A 23,564-nucleotide genomic window follows, 5' to 3' on the forward strand; every position below is an offset into this window, starting at 1 on the left:
CGGCCCGAAACATCGACTGTACTCTTTTTCCATAGATGCTGCCTGGCCTGTTGAGTTCCTCCAGCATTTTGTGTGTGTAGCTGCACCTGAAGTCCCTTTTAAATCTCTTGCCTCTGATCCAAAACCTGTTTGCTGTGATGTAACTTAGTAAGTTTATCCAGTGCTGTGGTACAGTAGGCTGAAAACTATATTATGTTAGGTACTATTAATTAAGGAACACTCCTCTGAGGCACTCTCCTCCCAAGTATTAATTCCCTTTCAGACTTGTGCCTCTGCAGTCTTCTATTTTTGCTTCGTCTTACTGGCAAGATGCACTATTCTGGCAATGGCATTTTGCCAGCTACATGTGTGATGTATTGGCATTGTACCTCAGGGCATTTTCTGATTTTCCACTCTGGTAGAATTAAGCCATCGTCCAGGAGCCTCACTTGGCCTGCCTTGAATTTCAAATCAGTGACTTTGCCCATTGGGGAAGAAAGCTACATCCAATGCTGCAGCTGTACCCATCCATGGTGGAATGGCAAGAAGGGGGAAGGAATATTCTAAGTTCTGGATCGAATCCTTGCCTCATTGTTAAAGAGGTTGCCTGTGACAAGTGAAGTTGCCAGAAAACTATCAGAAATTTACACCACAAAAAGAGATGTGGACCACCTTCTCCATTTTGGTTCAAGAATACTCTACAGCCAAATCGTACCAAAGGTTAATGCACATTAAAGTGCCCATCCAAAGCACTTTCTAAATATATTTTTTTAAAATTAACTGAAATACCCTTTCAAGTAGTGAGACACAGATTCCTTTCACTCACTGTATGAGAAAATTATTTCCTCACATCCCGGCTAATCCGCCTTTTTATGCAAAGGTGGCATAAAGGGTCTTCAACAAAACACCCGCTGGAGGAACTCGGAAGAATGAGCATTATCTGTAAGGGGAAAGGAATGGTCACAGTTTCAGGTCAAAAACTCTCCTTTCTGTATATTAACAAAAGATTAAATTGTGAAGAAAGGGGTTAACATGTTGAAATTATACAGCAGGACACTTGCCTATAAAATGAAATCACTGTTGAGCTTATGAAAGGTTCAAAAAAACTAGGTAATGATAGAGATCTAGAAGATCATAAGGCTAGCAGGAAAGAGTTTAAGAGTGAAATTAGGAGAGCCAGAAGGGGCCATGAGAAGAACTTGGCAGACAGGATTAAGGAAAACCCCAAGGCATTCTACAAGTATGTGAAAAGCAAGAGGATAAGGCGTCAGAGAATAGGACCAATCAAGTGTGACAGTGGAAAAGTGTGTATGGAACCGGAGGAGATAGCAGAGGTATTTAATGAATACTTTGCTTCAGTATTCACTACGGAAAAGGATCTTAGTACTTTTAGGGATGATTTACAGTGGACTGAAAAGCTTGAGTACATAGATATTAAGGAAGAGGATGTGCTGGAGCTTTTGGAAAGCATCAAGTTGGATAAGACACCGGGACCAGACGTGATGTACCCCAGGCTACTGTGGGAAGTGAGGGAGGAGATTGCTGAGCCTCTGGCGATGATCTTTGCATCATCAATGAGGACAGGAGAGGTTCCGGAGGATTGGAGGGTTGCAGATGTTGTTCCCTTATTCAAAAAGAGAGTAGAGATGGCCCAGGAAATTATCGACCAGTGAGTCTTACTTCAGTGGTTGGTAAGTTGATGGAGAAGATACTGAGAGGCAGGATTTATGAACATTTGGAGAGGCATAATATGATTAGGAATAGTCAGCATGGCTTTGTCAAAGGCAGGTCGTGCCTTACCAGCCTGATGGAATTTTTTGAGGATGTGACAAAACACATTCATGAAGATAGAGCAGTAGATGTAGTGAATATGGATTTTAGCAAGGCATTTGATAAGGTACCCCATGCAAGGCTTATTGAGAAAGTAACGAGGCATGGGATCTCAGGGGGCATTGCTTTGTGGATCCAGAACTGGCTTGTCTACAGAAGACAAAGAGTGGTTGTAGACAGGTCATACTCTGCATGGAGGTCAGTGACCAGTGGTGTGCCTCAGGGATCTGTTCTGGGACCCCTACTCTTCGTGATTTTTATAAATGACCTGGATGATGAAGTGGAGGGATACATTAGTAAATTTGCTAATATAGGTTGGTAAATTTGCTGATGACACAAAGGTTGGGGGTGTTGTGGATAGTGTGGAGGGCTGTCTGAGGTTACAGTGGGACATTGATAGGATGCAAAACAAGACTGTGAAGTGGCAGATGGATTTCAACCCAGATAAGTGTGAGGTGGTTCATTTTGGTAGGTCAAATATGATGGCAGAGTATAGTATTAATGGTAAGACTCTTGGTCGTGTGGAGGATCAGAGGGATCTTGGGGTCCGAGTCCATAGGACACTCAAAGCTGCTGCACAGGTTGACTCTGTGCTTAAGAAAGCATACAGTGCATTGGCCTTCATCCATCATAGGATTGAGTTTAGGAGCCGAGAGGTAATGTTGCAGCTATATAGGACCCTGGTCAGACCCCACTTGGAGTACTGTGCTCAGTTCTGGTCACCTCACTACAGGAAGGATGTGGAAACTATAGAAAGGGTACAGAGGAGACTTACAAGGATGTTGCCTGGATTGGGGAGCATGCCTTATGAGAATAGGTTGAGTGAACTCAGCCTTTTCTCCTTGGAGCGACGGAGGATGAGAGGTGACCTGATAGAGGTGCACAAGATAATGAGAGGCATTGATCGTGTGGATAGTCAGAGGCTTTTTCCCAGGGCTGAAATGGCTTGCACGAGAGGGCACAGTTTTAAGGTGCTTGGAAGCAGGTACAGAGGAGATGTCAGGGGTAAGATTTTTACTCAGAGAGTGGTGAGTGCGTGGAATGGGCTGCCGGCGACAGGGTGGAGTCGGATACAATAGGGTCTTTTAAGAGACTCCTGGATGGATACATGGAGCTTAGAAAAATAGAGGGCTATGGGTAACCCTAGGTTATTTCTAAGGTAAGGATATGTTCGTCACAGCTTTGTGGGCCAAAGGGCCTGTATTGTGCTGTAGGTTTTCTATGTTTCTATGTATTTCTTCATTTTCATATTGTACTAAGACGTACTTGCAACAATGAATTGTAAAACCTAAAACTGAATATTCTGGAATAAATAAGGTTTCAAAATTTGAAGGGAATATTTTTCATCATCTTTCAGAGGGAAATCTAATGTATAAAGGTACATTCCTAAAACTGAAGTCACCAAAAGGGACAGAAACTGGTATGTCAATGCAGCTTATACACCTTAAACCCACACCTCGATTATTAATCACTCTGAAAGACTCAGAGCCTCTGATATTTTCTGCCTGAGCAGACCTTGCAATTGTTCTAACTTCAATGAAGCTGTACCCATGATAGGCATTGTTCATAAACAGCTTCCTCCCACAGGCAGTCAGACTGCTAAATAGCTGCTCTACCTGACTCTGCTTTGGACACTTCTAACTTGCACTGGACACTTTTAACTTGATTTTAATTGACATGTGGCTGTTGTGTTTTACTATTTATTGTTATGTTTATTATTTAGTGTTGTGTTTGTTATATTATGATTGCACTGCTCCTGGGAAACGCTGTCTCATTCTGCCCTGCTTAGCTGATGTACGGTTAGAATGACAATAAAGTTTTTTGAATCTTGAATCTTTGAATAAAGGCTCCTTCCCTTGTGAATATGGACAGAGTATTCATTTTAAGAATGACTATGACCGTGTGGCAAGGCACAGCTCAAACACCATCTATAAATTTTGCCGACTACATAGCTATTGTTGCCAGAATTTCAGACGCCATCAAGGAGGTGTACAGGAGTGAGATAGGTCAGCTGGCTGAGTGATATCAAAACACAACAATGTACTCAATGTCAGTAACACCAAGGAATTGAATGTGGACTTAAGGAAGGGGAAGTCAAAGGAAGACACATCGTCCTTCATCGAGGGATCAGCAGTGGAAAGGGTGAGCAATTTCAAGTTCCTGGGTGTCAACACCTCTGCAGATCTATCTTGGGACCAACACATTGATGCAATTACAAAGAAGGCATAACAGCAGCTATATTTCTTTGAGAGTTCGAGGAGATCCGTATGTTACCAAGGGCTCGAGCAAATTTCTAAGATGTACCATGGAGAGCATCCTAACTGGTTGTATCACCATCGGGTGTGGAGGGGCCACTGCACAGGATTGGAAAAAAACTACAGAAAATTATATATTCAGCCAGCTCCATCATGAGCACATCTTCTAAAGGTGATATCTCCATCATTAAGGGCCCCCATCACCCAGGATATGCCCTCTTCTCATTGCTATCATCAAGGAGAAGGTACAAGAGCCTAAAGACAGACACTCAATGTTTCAGGAATAGCAAAACACACAGAATGCTGGAGGAACTCAGCAGGTTAGGCAGCATCAATGGATGTAAACAAACAGTCGACGTTCGGGCCAATACCCTTCTTCTGGACTGAAAGGCATGGGGAAGACACCAGAATAAAACTAAAAGTGGTTGGAGGGGAAGGAGGATAGGTAGATGGTGATAGGTGAAGCAAGTCTGGGTGAGTACACGGTCAAAGAGTTGAAGGGCAGAGAGGGAGCGCTGAGAGAGGGTCTCACTGAAGATTTAAACTTCTTCAGGGCAGGCATCACTCAAAAAGACTTTGCAGCAGAGCAGCAAATCATGGCACAAGAAATTCTGCAGATGCTGGAAATCCAGAGCAACACACACAAAATTCTTCCCCTCTGCCATCATATTTCTGAATGGACAATCAACTCATGTACACTACCTCACTATTTTTTTCTCTCAGTGTAATTTATAGATTTTTTTATTATGCATTGCACTGTACTGCTGCCATAAAACAAATTTCACAACATATTGCATGCTAATGATATTAAACTTGATTCTGATTCAGAACCAAGAACCACAGAGTACCATTTTCAGTCAAACGCAGTAAATGATATGTCGAAAACTACACAGACCCGGACAATGTGCGAGAGGGCAGTGTAAATTGAGTTACGTCGCATCACCAGTGACTAAGAATTTTAGGATTTACCTTTGCAATTTATCTGCTGCAACATCTCCACTTGACAAGTTCAGTGATCCATCTTCCAACAGAGAAAGTCAAACCCTACAGCAGGTGTAGGTTTGAGGCTGAGTACAGAATGAGTTATTCCACACTATAACAGCTAATGTGGTTACAATAGGTTGTGCCCATAGTGTAAGGCATCCCAGTTGTGTGAACCTAATAATTTTCTCAGTGACTGTTAATATCTGCTAATTAAATGGAACAGCTTCTAATCTAGAGGTGAGTATTTGAGATTTCCTTTACACACTCTATAACATAGAGTATTCTCATTTACTCTAAATTATATATGAAATTCATTTGATGCATTACTTTCTCACAAAAATGGTTGAATACAGCAACTATGTCACAGTCTATTTATTTATTGAGGTACAACATGGAATTGGCCCTCCTGGCCCTTTGAGCCACACCACCCAACAAACCCTGATTTAACCCTGGCCGAATCACAGGACACTTTACAATACTAATTAACCTACCAACCGGTAGGTCTTTGGACTGTGGGAGAAAACCGGAGCACCAGGAGGAAACCCATGCGGACATGGGGAGAAAGTACAAACTCCTACAGACAGTGGCGGGAATTGAACCTGGGTCACTGATACTGTAAAGAGTTGTGCTAACCACTACACAATCATGCCATAGCATCTTAGATTAGATTAGATTCAACTTTATTGTCATTGTGCCAAGTACAGATACAAAGCCAATGAAATGCAGTTAGCATCTAACCAGAAATGCAAAGAATAGTGTTATTTACAAAATAACTGCGAATAAAAAGTAAGTGCTACAGCACACAAATATAAAAGTACTGAGACAGTACAATATCGATGCAATACTGCTTAGTGCTGTAATGTGAGGTTCAGCAGGGTCACAGCCTCAGGGAAGAAGCTCTTCCTGAGCCTGCTGGTGCAGGAGCAGAGGCTCCTGTAGCACCTACTGGATGGGAGGAGAGTAGAAAGTCCTTGGTTAGGGTAAGATGCATCCTTGATAATGCTTTTCGCCCTGCCCAGGCAGCGTTTATGGTATTTGTTTTCAATGGTGGGCAATTGGGTGCCGATAATCCGCTGGGTAGTTTTCACCACCTGCTGGAGTGCTTTGTGGTCTGATACGGGACAATCGTCATACCACACTGAGATGCAGTTGGTGAGTATGCTCTCAATGGTACAGCGGTAAAAAATCCGTCAGTATCCTGGGACAGAGGTGAGCTTTCTTGATGCTCCACAGGAAATAAAGGCGCTGTTGCACCTTTTTGATCAGGGTGGAGGAGTTCAGGGACCAGGTGAGATCCTCAGAAATGTGGACACCAAGGAATTTGAAGCTTGATACACTCTCCACTACAGCTCCGTTGATACAGATGGGGACATTAGTGTGGCTCCTAGCATGCCTGAAGTCTACAATGATCTCCTTGGCCTTCTGGGTGTTAAGGGCCAGGTTGTTATCGGCACACCACATGGCCAGGTGCTGGACCTCGTCCCTGTAGGCCGTCTTGTCATCCCCTCTGATCAGGCCAACAAGCGTGGTGTCGTCTGTGAACTTGATTATGGAGTTAGAATCATGTACAGGAAAACAGTCATAGGTGAAAAGGGAGTACAGAAGAGGGCTCAGCACACAGCCTTGAGGCACGCCGGTGTTCAGGGTGAGAGTGGAGGAGGAGAGGTTGTCTAATTTAACTGATTGGGGTCTGTTAGTCAGAAAGTCCAAGGTCCAATTGCAGAGGGAAGAGCTGATACCAAGCTGGTGAAGTTTGGCGATCAGCTTGGAGGGGATCACAGTATTGAATGCCGAACTAAAATCAATGAACAGCATTCTGACGTCAGGGTTGGGGCTGTCCAGGCGGGTCAGGGCAGAGTGAAGTGCCGAGGAGATGGTGTCCTCTGTTCACCTGTTGGTGTGATAGGCAAATTGATGGGAGTCCAGCGTAGAGGGCAGACAGGATTTCAGATGTGATGGAACCAGTCTCTCAAAGTACTTTGCGATGATGGGGGTGAGTGCAACTGGGCGGAAGTCGTTCAGGCCCGTGGCAGTGGAATGCTTCGGCACTGGCACGATGGTGGCGATCTTGAAGCTTGTGGGGACAACTGCCTGGGCCAGGCACAAATTGAAAATGTCCGTGAAGACCCCGGCCAACTGCCCTGCAGAGACTCTGAGCACACGGCCAGGTGCGTACTTCAAAATATTGCTCTTTCATAGCTTTAAACATTCTTAAATGATTATCAATATTAGTGGTTTGTAGAATACTCTTTCTGTCATTTTTTTATGTTGCCTACCATGCAGGTTATTGACAAGGTGTCACAAAACTGACAATAATGTATCTAACTGCATGCAAGTATTCCAGTAAAATTATAACAAAGACCAAGAACAAAATAAAATGCTAATATCAAAAAAATTATTTGGCTTTCAGAAAATTAGCAAATTTGATAATGGTGAAGTTTTTTTTTAATGTCCATGCTAATTTCCCCTTTGTTCAGAGACTTGAATTCCTTAGCCACAGCCATCCATTCACTTTACCACTGAATATCGATGAGTTATTGATGAGGTCTGTTGAAGGAGCATGTGCCTACCCCTAATGGGTGAGCTAGATAGTGATTACAAGTCCGTGTTCCCTCCTTTAATCCAGGAGCAGCCAGGTTAATTGGTATGACCCCAGTCCTTTACAATGAGATTAGCTAACTTGGTAGAGACTAGGATCAGATTTCAATGTTTCACCCGCTTTTCTCGTGAACCTATTTCTTTCGGGGGCTAAATGTCTTGAATGTATTTTACTGGTAGGAGCTCTCTACTCATGATTTAAGAAGATGGCAGCTGCAACAGAGAGCAGGTTCTACAGTACTAAATTGTAGAACTGAATCATAAACATGTAAGAAATTCTGAAAAATTAAGCACTATGAATAATAAAAACCAAATAGATCTTAACAAATAGAGTTAAGATAGATGTACAAGTTAGAGTAAATAAACTAAAAAGTCAGTATTTTAGAGAAAAATAATGGTAAATTATTAGCCAGGAGTAAGGGGAAACAGGACAGAGAGAAAGAGAGATGTTGGATCCACTAAAGATACATCTCAATATGTGGGAATAATTGTGCTTGAGAAGGTTTTGGACAATCCTTCAGTGTTCAATGTGGAAAGGAGAAAGGAATCTATTGTAATAGTACCAAATTATTTTTTTTAAAAAACACGGTTTCAGGGTTAAAAATAAATTATAAATGGCTTACAGAGCCCTGAACAGCAGCAACTCAACAGACTGAGAAAGCATTTCATCATTATAGATTTTACAGTATTTTAAGTTCAGTATTTATTGTTTAATTATTTAAATATACATGAACCCTATTTAGGCACTATTGACAATCAGACACACGTAAAAGTTGTTCAAAGGCTTTTGTGAGTAACAACGGTCCATAAAAAGCCCATCATTAATTTGAAGCTGGGGTGTGTGGAGTCAAAGGGGCTGAAGATACACCACGAGGACCAGGACCTGCCCCTTGACCATGATCTGCCCTTTGACCACGATCTGCCCCTTGGCCAGGACCTGCCCCTTGGCCAGGACCTGCCCCTTGGCCAGGACCTGCCCCTTGACCACGATCTGCTCCTTGACCACGATCTGCTCCTTGACCACGATCTGCTCCTTAGCCACGATCTGCCCCTTGACCACAATCTGCCCTTTGACCACGATCTGCCCTTTGATCACGATCTGCCCCTTGACCATGATCTGCTCTGCATCATGGAAGAATCGTGGAAGAATCCAGGCCATCTGGCCAACTGATTCCTACAAAGGCCACAATGTGTTTGTACAGCAAGGTGAAACTACAGAGATGAGCTTCAGCCACAATCTCGATCAAAAAGAATCCAGCAACAAATTACTGGTTTGAAAATGAAGACTTCCAAAGTCATACACTATTCATTACTTCACAGAATTCAGCTTTAAGTGCTATTCCTTTGAATAACTGTTCTGCTTTTATTTATAAATGTTGTGATGCTTTTAATTTTGATTTAAGACAAACAACTCCTTAAAGCTTTAATTCGCAATAAACCATGTAATTGAACCATTCATTTCAAGCAGAAATAGTCAACTTCCCAGCAGAAAAGAAAAGCCATACTTTGTATATCAAAAATGATAAAGTGCATCTGTTATTTATATGCCCCAAATACCACAATCTCTGGGAACAGATGTTCTTGTCTCTTTCACTGAGCATCAGCTCCCATCCCTTGTAAACGAGTTAGGTTGCTAACTTCAAATCATTATTACGTGAGATTATTGGTGCAGTTGAGTTCATGCCTACAGTAAACAGGGTAACATTAAACATGCTGAACATAAGTCACTTAAGTTCTTTTCTTCTGTCTACTTTGCTTTAGAATAGAACTAGGAAAGGCAAAACGTAAAACAATATTCTCTTAATGTTCTCTTCTTTCAGAAAGGGTAAAGTCTCCTGTAGAGGACCTCACTGCTTCCTAAATAGTTTCTGTTTTCTGTTTCAATCCATTCCAAGATTCAAATAATTTTTGTTTGAGAAACTAACTTACACATTTTTAGTTTAAATATTAGTCTGACCATCCAGACATCAGAAGTTTGTGAGGAGGGGATTTCACTCAAGTCCACTGACCGAGTAGAAAAAGGCAGTGGCAGGTTACAACATCTCATATGAGGTCTGACCAGCAACCAATCAGTCTTTGGGATTGGCTAGCAGGAGCAAGCACAGAGGCCATCATCACAGCGGTCATAGTCCAAACGGTCAGAGTTAGAGTGGTGAGGCTCTAGCTCTTCGAGGCTTCAGTCAGAGAAGGCAAAAAAAGAGAGAAAATCTCTATGACTCCATATGACACCCTTTTCATTTTCCCTCCAGTTATCATCTCACACTAATTCTCTGCTATCCCTTCTGTAGGCTGGAAGGCACTGCCATAAAGTGTGTGGCACTTTCCCCATGTTCACCGTCTTACCCATTCATCTTTGAGTAAAAATGGATGCTTGCTCAACACAAAATTGAAGAACATATAATCAGAATCTAGCAATCTGATTGGATCTTCTTCCCTCTTGTGTTCTATGGTCTTGAAATTTGTTGATTGCTCTTCCATATTGGCTGGATATGTTAAGCACTCTACTGACCTTTTCCACTCTCAGCTATTTCACTACCATTCATCCACTACAATCACGGTCCATTTTTCCATTCCACATAAACACCTACTCATATTAACTTTCACTTGGCGATGCCCTGCCCACTCATTTCATAATTTTAAGTTACCCTATTTGATTCTTTTACAAATTGACCAATTGAAAACTGGTTTGAGATGGACCATTTCACCAGTGATAATTACTCACTAGTAGCTTGTCTGCCAAAGTTCGGTTACATCCTGCTCTTGATATGTCTCTGCTTTGGTCAAGACATGGGTGTAAAAGAATGGAGAGAAGAGAGAAAATAAACTTAATAGCAGTGCAACATTCAGCCCAGTATGATTCCTCAAGCAAACCACACCTCCACCCACTCCCCTGGCCTCCCCCTAGGAGCACAAGTCAAATTTACCTCAATAGGGATAAATCACAGGAAGTGCAGAGAGTTGTGGACACAGCTCAGCACACCATGGAAACCAGGCTCCTCTCCAGAGACTTTGTATATACTGCTTACTGCTTCAAAGAGCAGCCAACATAATCAAATACCACACCCACCCCAGACATTCCCATTTCTCCCCTCTTCCATCAGCAAAATGTACAAATGTTTGCAAGAATGTACAACCAGGCTCAAGGACGGCCTCTAACTCTCTATTATTAGACCATTAGATGGATCCTAGCATGAGAAGATGGACTATAGTCCTCACAATCGACTTCATTACAATCGTGTACCTTCACTACACTTTCCCTGTAGCAGTTACACTTTATTCAAAGGTTCAAAGTTTCATTTATTACCAAACCTGAAATTCTTCTTCTCCAGATAGCCACAAAACCAAGAAAGAGATTGGCAGGGGGATCATCAATCCCAAATCCCTCCTCCACGCAAAAAAAAATGAACCAAAATGGAACAAGCACTTTGACCCCCAAATCCCCTTCACCTGCACACAAATAAAAACAAGAAAGACTGGGCAAAAAACAGAGAATATAAAAAAACTAAAAGATTGACAAGAAGTCTATAGTCCGAGTGCATATCCAAAGCACAGGAAACCTGGGTAACAGTCTCCAAGCACAGCGGCTGGCCTTTCCCTCTCCATAGCAGAGCGATCACACCAATGATCAAAAGACAGTCTCCCCTCTCCATAGCAGAGCGATCACACCAGCGATCAAAAGGCAGTCTCCCCTCTCCAGCAGCAGAGCAATCCCACCAGTGATCAAAAGGCAGTCTCCCCTCTTCATAGCAGAGCGATCCCATGAGCGATCAAAAGGCAGTCTGCTCTCTCTGTAGCAGAGTGATCTCATCAGTGATCGAAAGGCAGTCTTCCCTCTCCGTAGCAGAGTGATCTCACCAGCGATCAAAAGGCAGGTTTTCTTCTCTGTAGCAGAGTGATCTCACCAGTGATCGAAAGGCAGTCTCCCCTCTCTGTAGCAGAGCTATCACACCAGTGATCAAAAGGCAGTCTCTCCTCTCCATAGCAGAGTGATCTCACCAGCAATAAAAAGGCAGTCTCCCCTCTTCATAGCAGAGCGATCCCATGAGCACTCAAAAGGCAGTCTCCCCTCTCCATAGCAGAGTGATCTCACCAGTGATCGAAAGGCAGGTTTCCTTCTCCGTAGCAGAGCGATCACACCAGTGATCAAAAGACAGTCTCCCCTCTCCATAGCAGAGTGATCTCACCAGTGATCGAAAGGCAGGTTTCCTTCTCCGTAGCAGAGCGATCACACCAGTGATCAAAAGACAGTCTCCCCTCTCCGTAGCAGAGTGATCTCACCAGCGATCAAAAGGCAGTCTCCCCTTTCCGTAGCAGAGCGATCACAGCAGCGACCAAAAGGTAGGCAGGGGCACTCACCTTCCACATTCACCCCAACGTTTCAATCTCCTTTGTCGCTTTAATCACAGATTAATGCTGCTCCGCGATATCACAGCCAGAATCCCAGAGGGATGACATCCTCTGATGTATCTACTGATTCACCTTTGTTTCTATGAAAGCTGAAGAGTGAAGCAATGAACTGATGATTCTAAAGCTTACAGCTCCAGTCACAAATCTTGCAAAAGGATTGGAAGAATAGAGGGGACCGAAGGAAACATTTTTGCACCTGGAAAATGGTTGGTATCTGAGTGCCTGGTGGAGGCAGCTATTCTCACAACATTTAAAAACTAACAAGATGAATCTCCAACACATAGATATCTATGGACTAAGTGATGGTACTGTAAATGGGATTAGGCTGGACAGATACTTGATGGACATAATGGGGCAGGGAGTCTATTTCTATAACTGAGCAGCCTTGACAAGACAATAATATTCACGTTTGGGCTGACAAAAATCAGTCCAACAGCTGGATCAAATTGAAGGGAGTACAATTGTGAAACTGAGATTGTTGCTGGAAGGAAAAGTTAAGGGTTGGTCAGTTGCCAGACTCTCTGTTAAAATGCATTATGGTGTCAGAAACGGATAAGTAGAACCACATTGGTCCTTGATTCACTGCATACACTTTGTTAAATAAATGCATGAGCAGATAATTGCCTAACCTATATTTCTGCTCAATCGGGATGGGATGGTGCTTCCTGCTGGCCTCAAAGAAAGGTCTACATGGAGATTTTGGAGGCTCAGTGGCATGGTTAACCAGTTCTTACTGTCCAGAACATGATATGCTGTGTTCAACAATGCCAATCAGACGGAAGAATTAGACCCTAAGACCGTAAGACATTGGAGCTGAATTGGGCTATTCTGCCCATTGAGCGAGCTCTGTTATTCCATCATGGCTGATTTATTATCCCACTCATCCCCATTCTCTTGCCTTCTTCCCATAACCTTTGATGTCCTTACCAATCAAAATAGTCATAGTCATACTTTATTGATCGTGGCGGAAATTGGTTTTCGTTACAGTTGCACCATAACTAATAAATAGTAATAGAACCATAAATCGTTAAATAGTAATATGTAAATTATGCCAGTAAATTATGAAATAAGTCCAGGACCAGCCTGTTGGCTCAGGGTGTCTGACCCTCCAAGGGAGGAATTGTAAAGTTTGATGGCCACAGGCAGGAATGACTTCCTATGACGCTCTGTGTTGCATCTTGGTGGAATAAGTCTCTGGCTGAATGTACTCCTGTGCCCACCCAGTACATTATGTAGTGGATGGGAGACATTGACCAAGATGGCATGCAACTTAGACAGCATCCTCTTTTCAGACACCACCATCAGAGACTCCAGTTCCATCCCCACAACATCACTGGCCTTACGAATGAGTTTGTTGATTGTGTTGGTGTCTGCTACCCTCAGCCTGCTGCCCCAGCACACAACAGCAAACATGATAGCACTGGCCACCACAGACCCGTAGAACATCCTCAGCATCGTCCGGCAGATGTTAAAGGACCTCAGTCTCCTCAGGAAATAGAGATGGCTCTGACCCTTCTTGTAGACAGCCTCAGTGTTCTTTGACCAGTCCAGTTTATTGTCAATTCGTATCCCCAGGTATTTGTAATCCTCCACCATGTCCACACTGACCCTCTGGATAGAAACAGGGGTCACCGGTACCTTAGCTCTCCTCAAGTCTACCACCAGCTCCTTAGTCTTTTTCACGTTAAGCTGCAGATAATTCTGCTCACACCATGTGACAAAGTTTCCTACAGTAGCCCTGTACTCAGCCTCATCTCCCTTGCTGATGCATCCAACTATGGCAGAGTCATCGGAAAACTTCTGAAGATGACAAGACTCTGTGCAGTAGTTGAAGTCCAAGGTGTAAATGGTGAAGAGAAAGGGAGACAAGACAGTCCCCTGTGGAGCCCCAGTGCTGCTGATCACTCTGTCGGACACACAGTGTTGCAAGCACACGTACTGTGGTCTGCCAGTCAGGTAATCAAGAATCTATGATACCAGGAAAGCATCCACCTGCATCACTGTCAGCTTCTCCCCCAGCACAGCAGGGCGGATGGTGTTGAACGCACTGGAGAAGTAAAAAAACATGACCCTCACAGTGCTCGCTGGCTTGTCCAGGTGGACGTAGACATGGTTCAGCAGGTAGATGATGGCATCCTCAACTCCTAGTCAGCGCTGGTAGGCGAACTGGAGGGGATCTAAGTGTGGCCTGACCATAGGCCAGAGCAGCTCCATAACAAGTCTCTCCAGGGTCTTCATGATGTGGGAGGTCAATGCCACCGGTCTGTAGTCATTGAGGCCGCTGGGGCGCGACGTCTTTGGCACAGGGACGAGGCAGGACGTCTTCCACAGCACAGGAACCCTCCGGAGCCTCAGGCTATTAACCTAAAAGACCTATTAACCTCGGCAATGACTTGGTCTCCACAGCCGTCTGTGCAAAGAATTTACAGGTTCATCACCCTCTGGTCAAAGGTATTCCTCTCCATCTTCTAAAGGGACATCCTTCAATTCTGAGGCTGTGTCCTCTAGTCCTAGACTTACCCACTACCAGAAACATCCTCTCCACATCCACTCTGTCTAGGCCTTTCAACATTCGATAGGTTTCGGTGAGATCCCCTCCCCCTCACTCTTCTAAACTCCAGTGAGTACAGGCCCAGAGCTATCTCCTACTTATTTCTCATTCTCACTGACAGAAAACTAACCGATCCTTAACAATCAAATGTTTTACACAATAAAGTCTAAAGGATGGAATAAAAACACAAAATTAAAAAAAGATGGTAAAACACCGATAATCCACTGCCTGAATGTTTGGAAATTTGGTGATTTGGCAGTTGGCTCATCAGATGTTGATTCCTGCACTCTCTCTAGCACAGCAAGGCCTCGGTTTCTACGCACCCTTTAAACTTGCCAAGTTCACTGGAAAATTCTACTGTGCCACTGTGTAAATTCCTAAAGTGTGTTGAAGCATTAATTGAAGTAATAACCAATGGTTTGGAAAATCTGCCAGTGCAAAGTCCCAAGTACATCAGAGAGATTTACCATATCCGAATTATGAGAAGCAAACTTAAAAAGTTATATTCTTTTAAGTATTGCACAACTTTAAACTTCTCTGAAAGAACACAAGCTCATACATAAATATAACTTTTTCATTGATAGAATCACATCAGCGCCAAATCTGCCTTGGCAGATTATAAAAATAATAAGCTGACTGTCATTCAACGAGGTTTAAGATTTTCATTTTCTTTTCACAGTGAAAAGCTCAAAGTAAATTTATTATCAAAGTGCACATTTGTCAGCATTTACAACCCTGAGATTCACTTTCCTGCAGGCATACTCAATAAATCTAATAACCATAATGGAATCAATAAAAGAGCGCACCAACTGGACAGACAACTAGTGTGTTAAAGACAGCCAACTGTGCAAGTACAAAAAGAAAGAAATAATAATAGTAATATTTCTTGAAAATGAGTCTATTGGTTGTGGGAGCATTTCAATGATGGGGAAGTGAGGTTGAGTGAAGTTTTCCCTTTTGGTTCAAGAGCCTGATGGTTGAGGGGTAATAATTGTTCCTGAACCTGGTGCTATGGGTCTTGAGGTTCCTGTACGTTCTTCCTGATGGCAGGAACAAGAAAGGAGCATGACCTGTGTGGTAAACCATATATATATATGTTGTAACTGGGTTACCTGTCTGGACATGCCCCTCTGCTGACTGCCCCTGTGGCTCCTCCCACAGACCCCTGAATAAAGGCGATTGTGTCACTGCTCCTCCTCTCAGTCCAGGGCAGATACTCAGCATGGACGAGGTCCCATTTTACTGTTAATAAAAGCCTTTCAGTATTTACTCTACTTCTAGTCTTTCGAAGTAATTGATAGTGCATCAGCCTGGGAGGTGGGGTTTCTGATGATGGATGCTAATTTCCTGCAACAACGCTCCATTGAGATGTGCTCAGTGGTGGGGAGGGCTTTACCCGTGATGGACTGGACTGTATCCACTATTTTTTGTAGGATTTTCTGTTCAGGGGTATCAATGCATCAAAACATCAATGTTTGAAATTTATGTTGAAATTCATATTCTGTGTTGATTGAATCTCCCGTGGAAGCCTCTATCAGCTGCTTTCGAATGACGTTATCAAAGGAGTCTGGATGAGATTGTAGTAATCTTGCAGACAATTAAGAGGTCTTGGTGAACAACTGCTGCTGAAGAAGATGGGCATTTATGGTGGTTGATGGGTTATCTGTTAAGAGTTGCTGCTTTGTTTAGAACATGAGCCTGGTAGACAGTGGAGTGGCTCAGGGGTTGCATGTGATATCCATTCACTGACTTGCTTTTGTTACCACATTATTTACGTTCAACTTCAGGCCAATAGCACATCCCAGGTTGTGAGCAGTAAGGAACTCTGCCACGGGGCATCATTATAAACTATATCCTGGTTTGACGGTGGTTGTTGTCTGGCCCAGTCCTTTATCATCCAATGTTCAGCACCTCCTGCGGGCAGGCATGGGTATTTCATTTTCCCATCAGCTGGGAATGGGATCAAATGTCAGCAAATTCTGACCATACAATGTAAGAAAAGGAAATGATGAAGCAACTGAAGAGGGTGAGTTAAGGACACTTGTTATGGTTGAGATAATCAATATCTAATAACCACCCAATCTTGTTTTGGGGAGGTAATCAATTCAAACATACTACAGCTGGACCATGTCAGGCTGGTTAAGTGCTGCCTTGCTGCTAAGAGAAATCACCTCTGTTATGCTACTACCTCACCTATTTTAGACTCAAGCTGTGTGGAGGTATAGGGCCCAGTAGTCTGAGTAAATCCATTCTGAGCATCAGACAGCAACTCATAGGTGTGAAAATTCCATCAACAACACCTTAAACCACTTAACTGATCACTTGAGAGCAGACTGATGGAATGGTAATTAAATAGTTTAAATCTGGCCTACTCTTATCAATAGCACCCCTGGGTAATTGCACAATTGTAGACATTAGTGTTGAACCGGTGCCAAGAACAACTAAACAGGAGCAATGTTGGTCCTGCAGCACAAGTCTTCAACACTACAAAATATTAGGCTATATTATTATTATTTACCTGAAGTTCACAAAGTAAGTGAAGAGCATTAAGCACAATCTTGACTTCTGTGCTTTGAGTGCTGATAAGGCCCAAGCAGTCAGAGTAGAGTCACTCATTGAAGAATACTTATGTCCCTGACTCGTCCTAGCCATTGTGACATTTATGTAGCTGTCCAATTATGTTTGTGGTGACTGAAGTCCTAGGTTGTTCATGGTGATGAATTCAGCAAAAGTATTGAATGTCAAGGGAAAGTGCCAATCTATATGCAATTTACATTTCAAAAAGATGTGTTCATCTGATAGCCTTAGTTTCAATTATGTTTCAGTCATTTTAAATCCATAAAAGATCATAATGCCAGTTTGTGCCCTCACAGTAATTTCATGTAGTCATGATGGTTCTTTATATATCATGGAACTTCTAAAATCTTTGCAACTAATTCTCTATAACACGCCCATCACAATTACAAGTTGTGTAACAATGTGAAAGAGGGGCTCTTGAGAACTCAAACACGAGGAATTCTGCAGATGCTGGAAATTCAAGCAACACACATCAAAGTTACTGGTGAATGCAGCAGGCCAGGCAGCATCTCTAGGAAGAGGTACAGTCGACATTTCAGACTGTACGAAGGGTCTCGGCCCGAAACGTCGACTGTACCTCTTCCTAGAGATGCTGCCTGGCCTGCTGCGTTCACCAGCAACTTTGCTGTGTGCCTCTTGAGAACTCTATACCTACGATGTGGGAAAAACTTTTTAAGTTACAGTCAGAATGCCCAAGGCAACAATGAATAGTTCTAAGAAGCCATTGATTACAATAGTTTTGTCATCTAGAATAACTATCAGACTAAAAGGATAAAAATGGGAAACAATTTTGTTGAAGAGAAGAGGGAGGGAGGAAGAAACTCAGATTAGGAAGATATAAATGAAACAGATAATTCCTTTTTGCATCTTGTTCATCTGTTCACTTAAAGGCATGTTGATTACAATGAATGGTTTTATTCTCTTGTCTAACCTTTGTAAAACTTCATCAATGTTTATATTGTTGATATTGAATCATGCTGAGCTGTGTGGATATTTATGGTGCGGTTTCTTCTCTGCAACCTGTGGGTAACCGGATCAAGAATCTGATATTTCACTAATAGTTTAGATCTTTGGGAAGTATTAAAATACCTTTAATTTTAATGAGTTGTCATTGACTGTGTCCTGTCTGTCTGTATCTTTTTTTATGGCAGTTGGCATCCAGCTTAATGGTGCATTACCGCCACTCTCTGCTCCAGAATGTGCACTAGACATACATTCTAAATCCCTTCACCCAATCTCTCACGCACGCGCACACACACACACCTACACTTCACCCTCCCATCTTTGACCATCCTGGTATCCTATTCCTGTTTATTCGTCATATTCTATAAAAAACCCCTGTACCCCTTAAAAATGCTAAAAATACCCGGACTTGTGCTCTCTCACCCATGCCCAGCAACCTTTTTAATGTGAATTCCTGCATCCCCAACTCCCTTAATTTATTTCTTATCATCTCTCTCTGTATCCCATACTTCCTGCAACTCAGAACTACATGTTCTACTGACTCCTCTTCCTGACATTCCTCACACAATCCTGTCTGTTGTTTCTCTATCATTTTCAATGTTTTGTTTAATGCACAATGCCCCAGTCTTAACCTAGTCCACACAGTCTCCTCTCTTCTGTTTCCATTACCTACCCTAGTAACTGCAACACTCTTTTGTATTTGATATAACATTGACTGTGTCCAATTACTACCATTGATTTTGTGTTACACGTTAATTAGAAATATAACTAGTGGCTGTTTCCAATCACCTAATTAGTGTTTTTAAATTCAGAGCCGAGCAAATAACTGCAGGCAGGTTACCTCATCATATATTAAAACATGAAAATAAATTCACTTTTATATGACAAATCAGAAATACATTAAAAAAACAAAAATGTGAAGAAAATAATATTTTGTAGTCATATTAAGAATGAAAGGAAATGATATGGACTAAATATTTTGCTTCAAGGAAAATGATACAAATAGACATCAGGAAGAAGGATATCAGATATTAGGAAGAAAGGAGATCCTAGAGAAATCACTGGGCCCAGATGGATTGTGTCTGTGGATTAGGAGGGGCAGGATTATCTCAATATAAAAAATAAAAAGAGAAGAAAACAATGGCAAAGGATTGCCAGAAGCAAAGGGGAGATAGATTGTTTAGCTTTTCGATTATACATGTTGCAGATTCTGTTTAACATCAAGAAAACAACATCTGGAAGAGGAGTACATAATAAATAATGGCCAGTGTGGATTTTTAAAATATTGACACAATTGACCGCCCTTAGTAGATTCCTTCAAGAAATAAATCTTTAAAAAGTGAATGAAACTGAGGACAAGCTCAGGACAGTTGGTACAAGGGGTCAGGTAGCAAAGTGGATTGAAAGGTAGCTACAAAAGAGAACCCAAGTTCAATTTCAGTTTATTGTCATTCAGCCATACACATATATACCAGCAAACGAAACAATGTTCCTCCTGAGCAAGGTGCACAACATAACTCACACATAAAAAACACCTAAAGTAATATTACAACAAATGAATTAACAAATAATAAGGTGAATTTAAGATACAATTACAAAGTAAACGGTGTAACACTACTAGCGCTTCATATGTGTTGAGTCCCGAGTGGTGACAGGGAGCTCAGTAGCCTTATGGCCTGGGGGAAGGAGCTGTTTCCCATCCTAACAGTTCTGGTCCTAATGCTCTGATACTTCCTGCCTGATGGTGGGGAGGGGGTGTGGTTCAAAGAAATGTGAGATAGGTGGGCCAATAGGTAGAGCTTAAGAGAATGTTTACTGTTGTACCAAAAGAGAAAACAGGAACTACTGTTGTTTATCATACAGATCAGTCATTTATTCGGGCCAGGGCCCCTCAGTTAATGGTTAAGGGTAAAAAGGTTGGGAATCCTTGCATTAGAGGTAGGTGGTTAAACTTTGCGTATGGGAAAAAGTTGAGCAGAGGTAATACTGCAGCCTTGTGGAGGGTTGCGTGAGACATCATAATCTTATTTCTGCACGTTTTATTCCATGTCCTTACTTTAACAACCAACTTTATTTTTTATATGATTTCTTGTTCTTTATAATTGTTGAAAGTTGATGTTTGTTGTTTCACGCCACACCCTGAGCAGCACACCTCAGCAAATTCCAAATACATGTCAATGTATATGGCAAAGGAAGCCGACCTTTGACTCAGAGGATGGGTGGAATAGCGGGAAATGAAATCGGATAACGCAAACTTTGAGACATTTAGAAGGAAGAATAGGAAGACAACTTACTCTTCTGAGGTGAAGAAAGTAAATGTGGTCCTGACACAAAAACGCTCATAAACCAATAAAAAGCAATATAATTGCACACTATATACTGAAGTTAAGGAAAAGCTCCGAAGGAATGTTGGACTGATGCTGAATTCTGGTTAGACCATGTTTAAGGTACCATGTAGCATTAAAAAATGGGTGGGATCGTACTGGAGATCCACTGGCCAAACACATTGCCTGCGGTACCTAGCCACCACATCCAGATAAGATGGATCAAGTGAGCTAACCATGCATTTCTGAGCGTTCTCGCATGAAATGCAATCTTTCAAGTGATGACTGGTTCTTTTATGGCAATATCAATTCCAGTGCACTAGAGTGGGCAAAAAATGAGCTGGGCCAGGAGGAGGATATCACCTACAATTCTCCACAGGATCACCAGCCTCATCTAGCTGAAAGAAATATCAGAAAAAGTAATTTAAGAATTCTGTTAGAGAGAATTCAATCCTCAAAGAAGATCAAACAATTTGGAACCGTTTCTCCAGTAAACAGACGGGTGAGCCTTGTCTTCAAAGTAACAAAGAGAGTGGAGTTCAAGTTCAGTTTATTGTCATTCAACTGTACAGATGTATACTGCCATGTGCAACAATGTTCCTCTCAACCACGGTGCACAGCACAGTACATATAATTCACACACGCAACACAGAAAGGAACATTAGCACAAATTATGAAGTGCATTTATGACACAAGTTAAAATGTAAACAGTATAACGCTACTGTTGCTTCAGACACGAGGAAACCTGGGAGGCAGCAGGGAGTTCAGTAATCATATGACCTGAGGGAAGACGCCGTTTCCCATCCTAACAGTTGCTGTCCTAATGCTTCGGTACCACCTGCCTGGTGGTAGGGGGTCAGAGAGATTGCTGGACGGTTGGGACATTGCTAATGGCCCTGTGTAGACAGTGCCCCTGACAAATACCTCTGTTTGATGGAAGAAAAACCGCAGCCCTCACAATCCTTTATAGGGACCTGCGGTCAGATACCTTGCAATTCCCGTACCAGGTGGTGATGCAAATAGTCGGGATGGTGCTCTGAAAAATTGGTTAGAGTGGGGATGGGGGTAGAGTGTGGCAACTCGCTCAACTCAATCACCTCAGGAAGTGGAGACACTGCCGTGCTCTCTTGACCAAAGAGGTGGTGTTGAGTACTGGCCTACAAAGTACCCAGGACATCTCCAGGGAACGGTGTCTCAGAAAGGCAGTGTCCATTATTAAAAACCTCCAGCACCCAGGGCATGTCCTTTTCTCACTGTTATCATCAGGTAGGAGATACAGAAGCCTGAAGGCACACACTCAGCGATTCAAGAACAGTTTCTTCCTCGCTGCCATCCGATTCCTAAATAGACATTGAACCCTTGGACACTACCTCACTTTTTTTAATATACAGTATTTCTGTTTTTGCATGTTTTTAAAAATCTATTCCATATGTGTAATTGATTTATTTGTTTATTTTTATTATTATTATTTTTCCCCTCTGTCTCTCTGCTAGATTATGTATTGCATTGAACTGCTGCTGCTGCTAAGTTAACAAGTTTCACGTCACATGCCGGTGATAATAAACCTGATTCTGATCATCTGTTATATGTGCTCTCAGTAACATGGTACTCCTAAATCTCTCTACAGAAGACCCATTATGTGCAATGAGGAGTTGGTTAGCCTGCACCTTCCTAAAGTCCACAATCATCTCTTTGGTCTTATCCACATTGACTCAAGTTGTGTTCGCACCATTCTACCAGCCCTCTACCTCCTCTTTGTACATTGTCTTGTTGTCGTTGTTAATCAGACCATCCACTGTTGTGTCATTGGAAATCGTCCGTCCTAACTTTTGCACTTCTGAAAACAAGGTGCGTGCAATGTAAAATACAGCAAAACTGTTCAGAGGAAAATTGGTAGCTGGAGAATGAGAAAGCCCAGTGGCGTGTACTCCACTCCCACTCTCACATGGAAGTTCTTCAGAGATACACTATCGCCCCATAATTAATATTTGTATTATTCACCATGCACCAAGTAAGTGATCTTTTCTATTCTTTTCCACAGTTTCAATTTTTCCATTATTTATCTTACAATATTTTTACCTTTGTAGACTTGTACACTTTGTTTCAGATGTAAGAGCTCACTAACTGGTTTATCTTTTTTCTATACTCTTTGGATGGTGAGAAACCCCACCCCTTTCCCTTGACAACGACGGCTTTGCAGATGCCGTGGCAGGTGTCCTGCTGTCTCTAGGAGGCTCCCCCTTCAAAGAGTCCAACTGCGAGCCACTTGAGCAGGTGATCATTAGTCATAGTCTCGGCCTGACCGGCTGTAACCAGATAACGTCTGAGTCCGGCATCAAAGCAACCCCATAAACTTCCCATTTGTCCACAGTGCAAACAGACAAAACCTTTGATGACAGAAAACTCAAGCACCGTTGTCAGAATTTTTTTTCGTCTAAGCAATACAAAATGCTGACAGAGCGAATGTTTTAACTCACCTTTAGATTCCCGTCTTGGCATTACTTGTATGTGTTCTGCTTGATTGTCATGTGACACAGTTTACTGTGGTGTATTCTGACTAATGCTATTCCTCAGGGGTAGAATGTAAACTGCACTTGCGCACAATTTATTTGTAAGATCCGGAAATCACCAGGAACTGCAGCCCCACTGAAATTAACAGAGAGTCCCAAACGCCGGCTCGAAAAGAGGAAGACACTTATGCAGAAAGACACACACACACACACACACAGTGCTGGAGGAACTCAGCAGGTCAGGTAGCATCTATGGAAATTAATTAACAGTAGACATTTCAGGCCAAGACCCTTCATCAGGGCTGGAAAGGGAGGGGGAGAACACCAGAATAAAAGTGGGGGGAGGGGAAGGAGAACAAACTGGCAGGTGATAGGTGAGGCCAGCTGCGGGGGGGGGGGGTGGAGGGCTGGAAAAGAAGGAATCTAGTAGGAGACCAGAGTGGACCATGGGTGAAAGGGAAGAAAGAGGGGCACCAGAGAGGAGGGGAGGAGAAGAGGTAAGAGGCCAGAGTGAGGAATAGAAGAAGAAGGAAGGGGGAGGGAAATTTTTACTTGAAGGAGCAGTCGATGTTCATGTCATCAGATT

The 23,564-nt window shown here is 42.6% G+C and overlaps 1 long non-coding RNA gene across 1 annotated transcript in view; it reads right to left on the minus strand.

Annotated features, from left to right (window-relative positions):
* LOC134348569 (uncharacterized) overlaps window positions 1–22,981 on the minus strand; it is a 67,462-nt gene extending 44,481 nt beyond the window's left edge. Inside the window, exon 1 of the long non-coding RNA XR_010018452.1 lies at window positions 22,946–22,981. This is a non-coding gene — a long non-coding RNA (uncharacterized LOC134348569). The remainder of the gene's footprint in view (window positions 1–22,945) is intronic.
* Window positions 22,982–23,564: the final 583 nt, after the last annotated feature.

The sequence above is a fragment of the Mobula hypostoma genome, chromosome 6, assembly GCF_963921235.1.
Source record: "Mobula hypostoma chromosome 6, sMobHyp1.1, whole genome shotgun sequence".
In the NCBI taxonomy this organism is placed as follows: Eukaryota; Metazoa; Chordata; class Chondrichthyes; order Myliobatiformes; family Myliobatidae; genus Mobula; species Mobula hypostoma.